This window comes from Chinchilla lanigera, unplaced genomic scaffold (genome assembly GCF_000276665.1).
Source record: "Chinchilla lanigera isolate Chin_1 unplaced genomic scaffold, ChiLan1.0 scaffold00029, whole genome shotgun sequence".
Lineage (NCBI taxonomy): Eukaryota > Metazoa > Chordata > Mammalia > Rodentia > Chinchillidae > Chinchilla > Chinchilla lanigera.
The window spans coordinates 8,789,178-8,800,203 of NW_004955430.1; the positions used below are offsets into that span (position 1 = coordinate 8,789,178).

Sequence of the window (11,026 nt, forward strand, 5' to 3'; positions counted from 1 at the left end):
GAGCATCATTATATGGTACCAACTTTTTAAAGTGCACATGTGTATATTTGTATATAAAATCCACATTCTTTTTCTTTTTCTTTTTTTTTTTTTTTTTGGTTTTTCTCTGGTACCGGGAACTGAACTCACGACCTTACGCTTGCCAGGCAGGTGCTTTGCCGCTGAGCTAAATCCCAAGCCCCCACATTCTTTTTTTTAAAACTATCAGGACAGAGGTTGGGCGTGGTGGCGCATGCCTGTAATCCCAGCCCTCAGGAGGATGAGGCAGGAGGATCATTGTGGGTTTGAGACCAGCCTGGGCTACAAAGTGAGCTCAAGGACAGCCTGACCTGCATAGTGAGACCCTGTCTCAAAAAGACAAAAAATATATACATCAGGACAGAGACCACATATTAGCAGAACTTTCCTTTGGGTCATGAGATTATGGGTGATATTTTCGAGTTTTCCTGTGTTGAGCACTCATTATCTTCATGGTTGGAAACAATAAGGGAACAACTGCTAGCCTCCTCTGAGGCGCCCCTCTGTGGGGTTCTCGGAATTCCCACCTTGCGTGCCCCCCGCCACGCTGAATGGAGCTCACCTGTGCTGCCATTAGGACACTGTGGAAATGACTGTGATTTCCTAGGCTAGGTTACAGGCGACAGCATGGGTTCCACTTGGCTGCCTCTTGAATGCCTTTATCTGGGAGAAACCAGTTGGCATGCTGTGAGGACACTCTATCTGCCCTGCTGTGAGGACACTCTATCTGCCCTGCGTCTCTGTGGCTGGGACTGAGAGGCTGTCTGCAAAGTCAGCACTAATTCAACAGCCCCAAGTGAGGGGCATCCTTCGTTCCACAGTGACCTGCCCCACCTACATTCTTCTTTTCCCTGGTGCTGGAGCTCAAACCTAGGGCTCTGTGCATGCCAGGCAAACTCTCTACCACCGAGCTGCACCCAGTAAAGCTGAGTCAGAACCACCCAGCAAGCCACTACCATGTGAGATAGTGAATGTTTATTATCCTACGTCTCTCCATTTTGAGGTAATCTGTTACACATCCATAGATGATTAATATAGGCTATTAACGTTCCAAGTCCTACTCCTGTCTGAGGGGCTGGAGAGGAGTTGAGAACAGTCCCTTCAGCTGCCAAATTCTGCAGTAATTTGTTACACAAGAGACAACTAATACAAGTGGTGTTTACATTATGAAAGGAAACACTTGCTTACCGTGACGACCCCCATCACCCAAACCACCTTCGTCTCTGTGGGGGACCCTTCCTGAATACATTTGGTCTCTGCTGCTACCTCCAGCACCAGCAGCCCTCATTAAAAAACAGCTCCCACTCAGAACTTCCTACTCACACCTGGGACCACCAGCAGCAGGCATTGCAAACTTACTAGAAATGCAGGCTCCTGGGCCTCAACCCCGACCTGCTGTTAAAATCTATGCTCTCACAAGCAGTCATTAGAGTCTGACTCACAGGAAAGTCTGAGAAGCGCTGGGCTGTAGCAGTGGTTCTCAGTCTTGGTTGTACTTGGGAAGAATCACTGGAAAGCTGTTTAAAAGTCCTGATACCCAGGCAATACGGGCGACGGAGCGCCAGTACTTCTGTAACTTTCCAGGTGGCTTAGCATGCAGTCAGCTAGATTCCTCCCCCGTCCAATCTTCTGACAGGGAAGGCTCAGCGGGGCACAGATCCTCCCGGGGCTGAGCAGCACAGCCCCGATCTCACCCGCGTTCCCGTCCTCTTGAGTCTTTCTCTCCCACCGATGCCGCGGCCAGCTCCCAGGCTCCTCTGCCATCCTCTCAAGCACAGTCACACCTCTAAGTGTCACCCCCCACCTTCCTCCGGTTTCGCTTTTCTAAAATTATTTTAATTGTAAACCACATCAACCCTGTGGAAAGTCTAGAAGGTGAGGCACCCATGTGCCTGCCACCTGGGTAAGGCAAATGGTTTACCTTTTATCTTATTTGCTTCACAGTTTTTACTTTTTGCAGAAATAAAACTGCTTGGCCGCAGCCCCTATGCTCCTCGCCTTCTCTCTGTCCTATTATCCTGCCTTTACTCTTACCATCCACCACCGATACAGAAAAGATACCTAAATTTTCTCAGTGTGTGGCCCTTAGCTTCCCAGTGTGTTGTTTTTTTTTTTGTGACACTCTCTAGGCTACACAAACCTCACTATTTATTAAATAGTGAGGCTCAAATAACTTTTTATATCCTGATAACCTCTTGAGAACAATAATACACATAAATTGAAAGAAAAAAAAATTGAAAGAAAAAATTTTCCCTTCTCCCCTTCTTAAAGCACCATAATTACTAGAAGCTGGGTACGGCTTGTCAAAGCTTGAAATCAAACTGGACCCTACCACTTTCATTTCCTATGGCACACTGCTTTTCTCAGCAACCGCCCACAGGGCCACTCTGAAGAGATATGATGCCATCAAAAGGAATGTGGCGCTCTCTGATGACTTTGTGATGGCCTCAAGTGAGTAGTGGACAAAATGTCAACTGTCCTTTGACCCCTATGAGCTCACTGCCATACCTGGGGGTACAGAACCTGGGAGCCACAAATATACGGTATTATGTGTGGTAGAAAATTTACATACAAACTCTTGTCTCTCCCATAACAAGCACATCTCCTTTCCTGACCTGACGGAACCTGCTCTAGGCAAAAGCTCCCTCCCTCCCGCTCCACACTGTCCTCTCCAGCTCCAGGCCCGTATTTCCACAGACCTGTTTCAACATCCTCACTTGCAACTCTCCCACCACTTCCAGAAGAGCAAATCCCAGAGAGAACCCAACCCTCTTTCCCATGAGCTTATTCTTCCCGTTTCCGTAGGTAGCACCCCTGCCCCGGTAACAGCCAGGCTCAAAACCTCAGGTGTCAGCCTGCACCTACCACTGTTCTGTGACTCACCCTGTGACTGGCCTGGTGACCGGTGCTGACGATGTTCAGTCCCTCCCCTGCATTCACCCAACCTGCCTGCCATTTTAGAATTGTCCAAAGCCTTCCTCAAACCTGGCTTCTCCTCACCCATCTAATTCTATGCCAGCTTTTACCCTTCTGTATCACAGAAATGGCTCAGAGACTAATCACATTCACTGTCCAGCTTGGGTGCTTGGCGTCATTCTAACTCAGACTCCCTCTCTCCAGTCTTGTCTCCCACTGCTGGCCCCAGAGTCCAGTCAGGCTCAGTCATCACCAGCTGTCACACACACCCAGAGCTCGCTATGACACCATGACAGTACCCACACTGGAGCCACCCCCTCGTATCCCATTCCCTTTCCTCTATGTGCTCTAGCTTAGTCAGGACTCACGGAGAGACAGAACCAACAGCGTGTATGTGGGCCCGGGAGGGGATGGATGGCTGGAGAGACAGAAAGACAGACAGAGACAGAGAGACAGACAGAGACAGAGAGACAAAGACAGAGATTTATGCTAAGGAATTGGCTCATTCAATTGTGGAATTGACCAAGTCCACGATCTTCAGGGCCAGAGATCCAGGAAGAGTAAATGTTGCAGCCTTGAGTTCAAAGGCTGTCTGGAGTGTAATTCTTTCTTTTTGGGCTCCTCAGTATTTTCTCTTAAGGTGTTCAACTGATTGGACCAGGCCCACCCACATTGCTGAAGGCAATCTGATTTATTCAAAGCCTGCTGATTTAAATATTAATCACAAAATTTAGATCAGTCTCAACACTTACCAAATTATTTTTGTCAATAAATCATTATTTTTACATTAAAAAAATATTAATCACATCTAAGAAGTACCTCACAGTTGTACCTGGACTAATGCTTGACCTAAAACTGGGCACCATAGTCAAGCTAAGTCAACACAAAATTAACTATCACACTCTACTTTAAGGCTAAGCTCTAGCAAAAATGTCCCTCTAAGTCGATCATTAAACGAAATATGTATTAACAAATAAGTACTTACTATGTGTAAAAGCCTGTTCTAAATGCCTGCCATACCAAAGTAAACCACAAGAGACCAAAAAAGGAATAATCTTTCCTCCATGGACCTTACCTTTAGAAGTAGAGAAACAGACAACAAATAAGTAGATAAAAACAATAAATGAAATTTAATTCCAAAGTATGTCAAATAAAAAAATAATGCAGGGAGGAGGGATGGCAATCACACGAGGAGGTACACTTTTAAAAAGAGGATGATCAGGAAGGCCTCAACTAGAAGTGACACTTAAGCACAGTCAAGAAGGAGGTGACAGAGTGGGCTACAGGAGGCGGGCAATGGCCCAGGCAAGGCAGCACAGGTGCAGAGAAGTTGGGGCTCAAAGGGCCTGTGGGAGCCCAGCCTGCAGAAGGAAGGCAGAGCACAGGCAGAGGTGACCCTGCGAGCCTGACCTAAGGACTTTGGCTTTTCCCAGCCTGAGCTGGGTGCCAGATGACAGACAGTAGAGATAGGGGTAGTGGTCAAATTCTGGGTCTGTTCTGAAGGTAGAAAATGGGATGTATTGATGGATTGGAAATAGAGGATAAGAAAAAGTGAGCATCTAAGATGCCTCTAGGTTGGTCACCAAAGCAGCTAGAAGGCTGGAGTAGCAATCTTCTGTGAAACGAGACACAGGCAGCTAGGAATTTGTTTCAACTGCATTAACAGCATCCCAGTGGGCCTGAATGCACCGGTCTAGAGTTTTTAATGCACAAACCACATCTTTGTCCCCAAAGGCAGCCACCCAATCCCGTTTCAACAGACGCACAACAAATACCAACTCAGTCAACATCCTTCCGGAATAAGGGAAACATTTATAGACTAAAGGATGGAAATGGGCCCTGAAACACCTCCCACGGCTTTTGAGTCCATTTTATTAACAGCTCAGGGTTAGGGTACACAGATTCTGAAACCAGACTGTCTGTGTTCACGCCCTGATGAGCCCTCTTCCTAGCTCTGTGACTTTGAGGAAGTCATTTAACCTCAGTTTCCTCATCTGTAAAATGTGAACAACTGCAGCATTTACTTGTAAGGTAGGGATTAGACAAGGTTGGATGTGTTAATGTTGAACAGGGCTTGGAAGGTCTCAGGATGCAGAATGAGCAGTATAAATGTTTACCATTTTAATACGATATTAGTAGTACTTACTACTTATTATAAAGATTCCTTCAACCTGCCCTGGCCTACAGTCATAATTACACTGAAAAGGATGTTCCTAATACATCACAAGACTGCTGGGCAATAGTGGCACATGCCTGTAATCCCAGCACCCAAGATGCTGAGGCAGGAGGATCGCCATGAGTTTGAGGCTAGCTGGGCTACAAAGTGAGGTCAAAGCTAGCCTGAACTACATAGCAAGACCCTGTCTCAAAAAAAAAACAAAAACCAAAACAAAACGAAAAGGATGACACAAGACACTAGGAAATCTTCAAAATTTCCCTAATTTAGAAGATATATTGCAATGAACAGTATAATTTCTTGTACTATGTATTTCAGAAATTTGGTAATATTCGATGTGTAATTTGATAATATTCAACGTTCTGCTAGCCAAAGTCTGTGATTAATCAAATCTCTTCCTATCCAACATTATGGCTAAGATTTATTACACAACTTCTCCATATCTGAGGAATCTGAGAGATATTCCATAAAGCCTGTAGTATTCTTCAAGATAATGTAAAGTACAAAATAGGTTAGTTTCAAAACACACACACACACACACACACACACACACACACACACACACACACACACATATCTACCTATGGAATAACAAAATGGATGTTTCTATTGTAAAAGCCAAAGAAAGTTCTCCGTGAAGGGCAGCTGGCTCCCTGGCTGAGAAGTGTGAAAGCCTCTGTCACAGATCATAAAGCAGCATTGATTTTCCACCTCCACCTGGTACAAGCTGCCTGCTGACACCTGAGGATTAGCTGCCCCTCTCTTTCGAAGCCGAATCTGGACTGGTGAACCCCACAGAGGTGGGAAGAGACACAGTATAGCCACAGTACGAAACTGCCAGCCCTCTCTCTCCTTCCCTGCATTCCAGGAGCAGGTCATACCCGGGGAAATCCCAAACGAGCCTTCAAGTACCCCAAATGGTGTCTCCTCCATCCTGGTGCTGGCAGGTAGCCATCACCATAGAATGTGACCTGATTTTCTAGCTCTTTGGTGCTGGCCTGCTGAGAGCGATTTTTCTCCCTGAATTCAGGCCAGGTAGGGAGTAAAGCATACAAATGCATATTTAAAAAGTGAACCGAATTCTTACTTAGAGAACAAGAAATTAACAGGGCTCACGCTATGGCTATGGCTCACCTGCTCTCCTGATCCTTTATGAGACCACATCTTGATGAAATATGCAATGATAATATGAAAGCCCCTTTGGGGGCCCTGGAAAAGAGGAAAACTCAAACTTACATCAAAACCCAAATGTGCACAGAGAAAAGCACGCAAGCGTGTGCGTGCACACACACACACACACACACACCTTTTAAAGGTAAACACAAAAGAAATGTCTGGCTAAATTTATCTCTTTGTCAGTGAAAAATAGCCTAAGCCTTTACCACCGTCTGTTGCCCATTCTTAACTGTAGGGGGAAAATGAAATGCCTACTGTAGAGCATCTCTGTGACCTAGAGCTTCCAATGGTAACTAAACGCTCCGCAGCTTTGCTGTCCGGTTCAGCAGCCACCAGCCACATGTGGCTCTAGACCACTTGCAATGTGGCCAGTGAGTCAAAGGAGCTGCATGTTTCTCTTACATCACTTTCATTCATTTATGCATATATGTAATTTTTAACTCATGAGGCTCAGGTACTCAGATACACACATAACTCAAACAGCTGTCAGCGTCTTTTCTTTTTGCTTCAATAAAATCATGATCCTAACCAACCAATAATACCTTAAATTATCGCCACTGTAGTACTTCTGTACAGGCCCTGGCAGCACTTCATACTACAAGTTTAGAACAAAAAGAGAAAAAAAAACCCTACTAAAGAAAGCTATTCCAGTGTGTCATTTCCTTTAACTTTGTTCTTCTATCTATTTGACATTTCTATTATCCTATGACGTTGTGTGTTTTGAATTCTGTGCTTGTAGCTGGACTCTGCTTTTGCTAAACCAAAATGTTACAGTTCTTGCCCCGCAAAAGAAGTCTTGGAAATATGAAAATGTGTATTTGCGGCAAATTAACCTGCTAGGCTTCAGTTCCTCCAGGCTAAACTACAAATAATTACTAATACTTGCCTTTCAAGAAGATTAAATTCATATAAAAGTGCCCAACACTGTTTGTCAAAGAGTAAGTTCTCCGCAACTGGTAGCTATGGTTATTATTTCGTTAATAACAACAGTAAAATCTGTAATAAAAAAAGAATGGTGCCGAAAATGATGAAAGTTTACAGTCAGCAAAGTTTTCTTAGGTCCAAGCCCTCTGAACCTGTCTGCTTGGCGAGGGTAGTATGTTCTCTAGTGAAACACATTCTGGGACCCTGGCACCTAGGCACACTGTCAGCCTTCAGAGAAGCAGTCACTCAGATGGGTACCGGGAGCCCATTCCGCTAATGTTTATTGTGTCTCTAGCCTGTGGCGGGCACTGTACTACACTCACTGTGCTAGAATGAGTGGAACAGTCCCAAAACACAATATAATCTCTAAGGACTGCACAACTGGTCATCTGATCCCTATAAAGCTTGGTCAGCACTGGGACACATTGAGGAAATGTAAAAATTTCGTGCTAGGTCCCACCAAGCAGAGAAGCTCACTTCCTGTTTCCTGAACCAAACAAGGCCAGGTTTCTGCTGCCGGCCCCACAGAGGGGGACTGAGGTGGAAGGGGACCTGAGGGGGACAGGCCCATTTCCTCAGCCAGCACAGTAAGAGGGGTGTTGACAGGCCGTGTTTCTTGCAGAGGCCAAACCCCTTTCACAGGAAAGCTGTTCTATGAGTCTTCAAAAAGCCAAATCTGACCAGCTTCTCAAAGCAAACACAACTCCTTTCAACAGTCAGCTGCCCAGGCTGGTGAAGTCCAAGGGGAATCTCCACCATGTATACATCAACAAGGCCAAGAAGCCAGGAATCCCCCGAGGAGTTCCTAAGCAGAAGTTTAGTGGAATTCTGTGGGGCTTGGGGCTTACTTTTCTTTTTATAGAAAGCACTCAATCAATCTTTAACAACCAAAGGTACATTCCCCAATGGAATTCCCTTCACTAAAGATCTCTAAGGATAAAATATTCATCTAATTGTCTGTAATAATTTAAGTTTAAACCCATTTACTGGCAGAGTCTGTGAATTCCTACAGCCTCTCTACCTATAAAAAGAACACATGCCAGACTGTCTCAGTGGTCCCCGATTTCTGGGTCCCTCTGGTCCCAGAAGAACACTAATCCAACGAGTGTCTTGACTTTGGGATAGGAAAACAGGTTTGTAATAAAGAACCCAGAATCTCAGACTTGTATCCTTTCCTGGTGGGAGTGTAAAATGGTATCACCAGTCTGGAAAAAGGTCTGGCAATTTCTTGTAAGGTTCACACATACTTCTCCTCTGTGACCCAACAATTCACTCCAAGCTATTTATCCACAATAAATGGGAACATACGTCCCCAGGAAGACTTACACATGAATGTTCATAGCAGTTTTGCTCCCAATAACAAAGGAAAAACAAAAAAACAAAAAAAAAACCCTGGGCGTAGCTCATGTGTTTATCAACAGGAAAACATATAAAAACTATGTGGTATAGAAATACCTCCAGAATATAGCTCGGCAGTAAAAATTAACCAATGGTAAGAAACAGCTGTGTTTGCGTCTGAGAACACAGGGGCAGGAACCAGAAAAAATGCTGAAGAAACTTTCCTTCAGCTTGTTGATAATGTTCCCTATCTGGACAGGGACTAAAGATACACAGATACACTGCTATGTCAAAACACCGCTCAAACAGCCCTCTCAGGATTTGTGTATTTTACTATACATAGATAAAATTTACCTTAGGAAAACCATGAACATATATTGAACGCCAATAGTGTGCTGAAATACAGTATTTACATACGGCCTTTGCTAATGTCTGTAATTTACTTCAAATTTTATAAAACTGTAAGTTGGACTGATGCATGGAAAACAGGATGAGTAGAGAGAAGCATAATAAAAACATAACAAAATGTTCATTATAGAGTATGGGCATGGGTATTCGGGTGTTATTGTTCCTGCAACTTTTCTGCCTTAAAAAGGGGGGTGGAGCAGTGTCACAGTGCCCTCGTCTTAACCCAAGTTAGACACTTGGCAAGGCACCCATCCCAACCAAGCCTTGGGATCACATACTTTCAATTCTGAGGACAAGCGAAGATCTGAGTAACACAAGCAGCTTTACAGGAACTCACATCACTCACGCCAAAGACTTTCTGCCTGGTTCCCTACAGGCAAAGCAATTATTTGAATGTAAGCCAAAAATTCCTGCTCAAGAGGGAGAAAAAGAACTCAGTGAATTGTATTCCCAATTTATTCTATTTCAATTCCTGCATCACGTCTGTTTAACTAACTGTACGGTACTTCACTTCCATTTGTCCCATGTCCAAGCAGTCAAAAGCCAAACAAAGAAAAGCCGACCTAAGAACTCGCTATACAAATTCAGCCAGAGATGACGGCCCAGCTCGAAGGGCCAGTTCCTTAAGCAGCCCAGAAACCCACTGAGGGCAAAAGAGGGCACAGAGATCTGTCTGACGCCAAACTCAGGCGTCACCTGAGGTTAGCGCACAAGCACCCAGGTGCCCCGAACAGCCTGTTGCTTAACCCTTCTGTGGGCTTGGTGTCCTGGGGTCACTTGAATTTCCTCACAATTCGGCTGTTCAAGAGTACAAATTAGGAATCCCGGCAGCCAGGAGAGCATGGGGTGCACCGTGGCCCTACCCGTAGGCCCAGAGGTTGCTCACATTACACCTGGCTTCCTTCCTGGCAAGGCCTCCCTTATCCTGAGATGACACGGGATGGCAAGGGTTGGAAGACGCCTGGCCCGAACATACGCCCAGCATCTGTAAATGGCTGTAGGGATACCAGAAGAGCCGTTCGTGGGAACCAGAGCGGTCACTCACATACAGAGACTTGTGCCGGACTCTTTGGGGATGGCAGTTGTTGCTGCTGTTGTTGTTACATACTTTTTTTTAAGCCCCCACAGGCACACAGGGCAGCTGAGCGCGAGCGACAGACAAGGGACCGGCAGCAAGGAGCGAGCCAGGGTCGGAAGCCGGCCCTCCGCGCGGTTCTCCCTGCCAAAAACAACAGTGCCCGAGGTGAAGGGCACCAGCCTGGCCCGGAACCGGGCGCGTGCCTGACAACCGGGCTTCCTCCCTTCTGCTCAGACCCATACCCATCTCAGCGTCCCCTGCGCTTACGGGCTTAGAGCCAGGGAAGAAAACGCCTTTTTCCAAAGGGAAAGCCCCCCTTTTCATGGCCGGGGTGTCTCCACGCCTCCCCGCACGCTCTGTGCCTCCCGTGGGGACGGCGCCCCCTCGGAGCGCGGGACAGGTCTGGTCCCAGCCACGCAGCAGCTCTGGCGCAGCAAGCCCACCTCCCAGGGCGCACGGAGCGGCCGCGGCACGGGCGCTGCTCCACCCTACCCGACCCTGCAACTTGGACTCCGTGGCTAGCTCCCGCCTGGCCTTCGCCGGCACACCGTGGAGCTGCGTGTCCCGGACCCACCTGTAGCCTCAGCGTCCCCACCGCGTCCTTTCTAGGAGAGCCCACGACCCCCAACGTACTACTCCGAGCGCCTCTCCAGCGCGCCAGGGATGACCCCCACCCCAGCCCGCAAAAGTTGGGCCAGTACCCCGGCACCCCGTGGATCAACCCGGTCCCCATGCGACCCGGGCCAAGGGGCTCGCGTGGCAGCTCCGGAGCCCGGCACGGGGCAACCTGCTGGGAGGTGCCAGGCAGGGCTCGCCCTGTTCGCTGGGGACCTCGTCTGTAGGACCTTTCGGGGGTGCCCGAGCCCCGGACACCCGGAGCCCTGCCGCGCCCCCACCTACCTTCCCGGACGGCGGAGCAGAAGGCGCGGGTGCGGGCTCCCGGAGACTGCGCTCGCGTCCCGGGAGGAAAGTTTGTGCTATCCGGAGGCGGC

The 11,026-nt window shown here is 47.2% G+C and overlaps 1 protein-coding gene across 1 annotated transcript in view; it reads right to left on the bottom strand.

Moving 5' to 3' along the window:
• The window catches only part of Rftn1 (raftlin, lipid raft linker 1), a gene marked incomplete in the record, with an annotated part of 196,131 nt that overhangs the window by 184,121 nt on the left and 984 nt on the right, over positions 1–11,026 (bottom strand).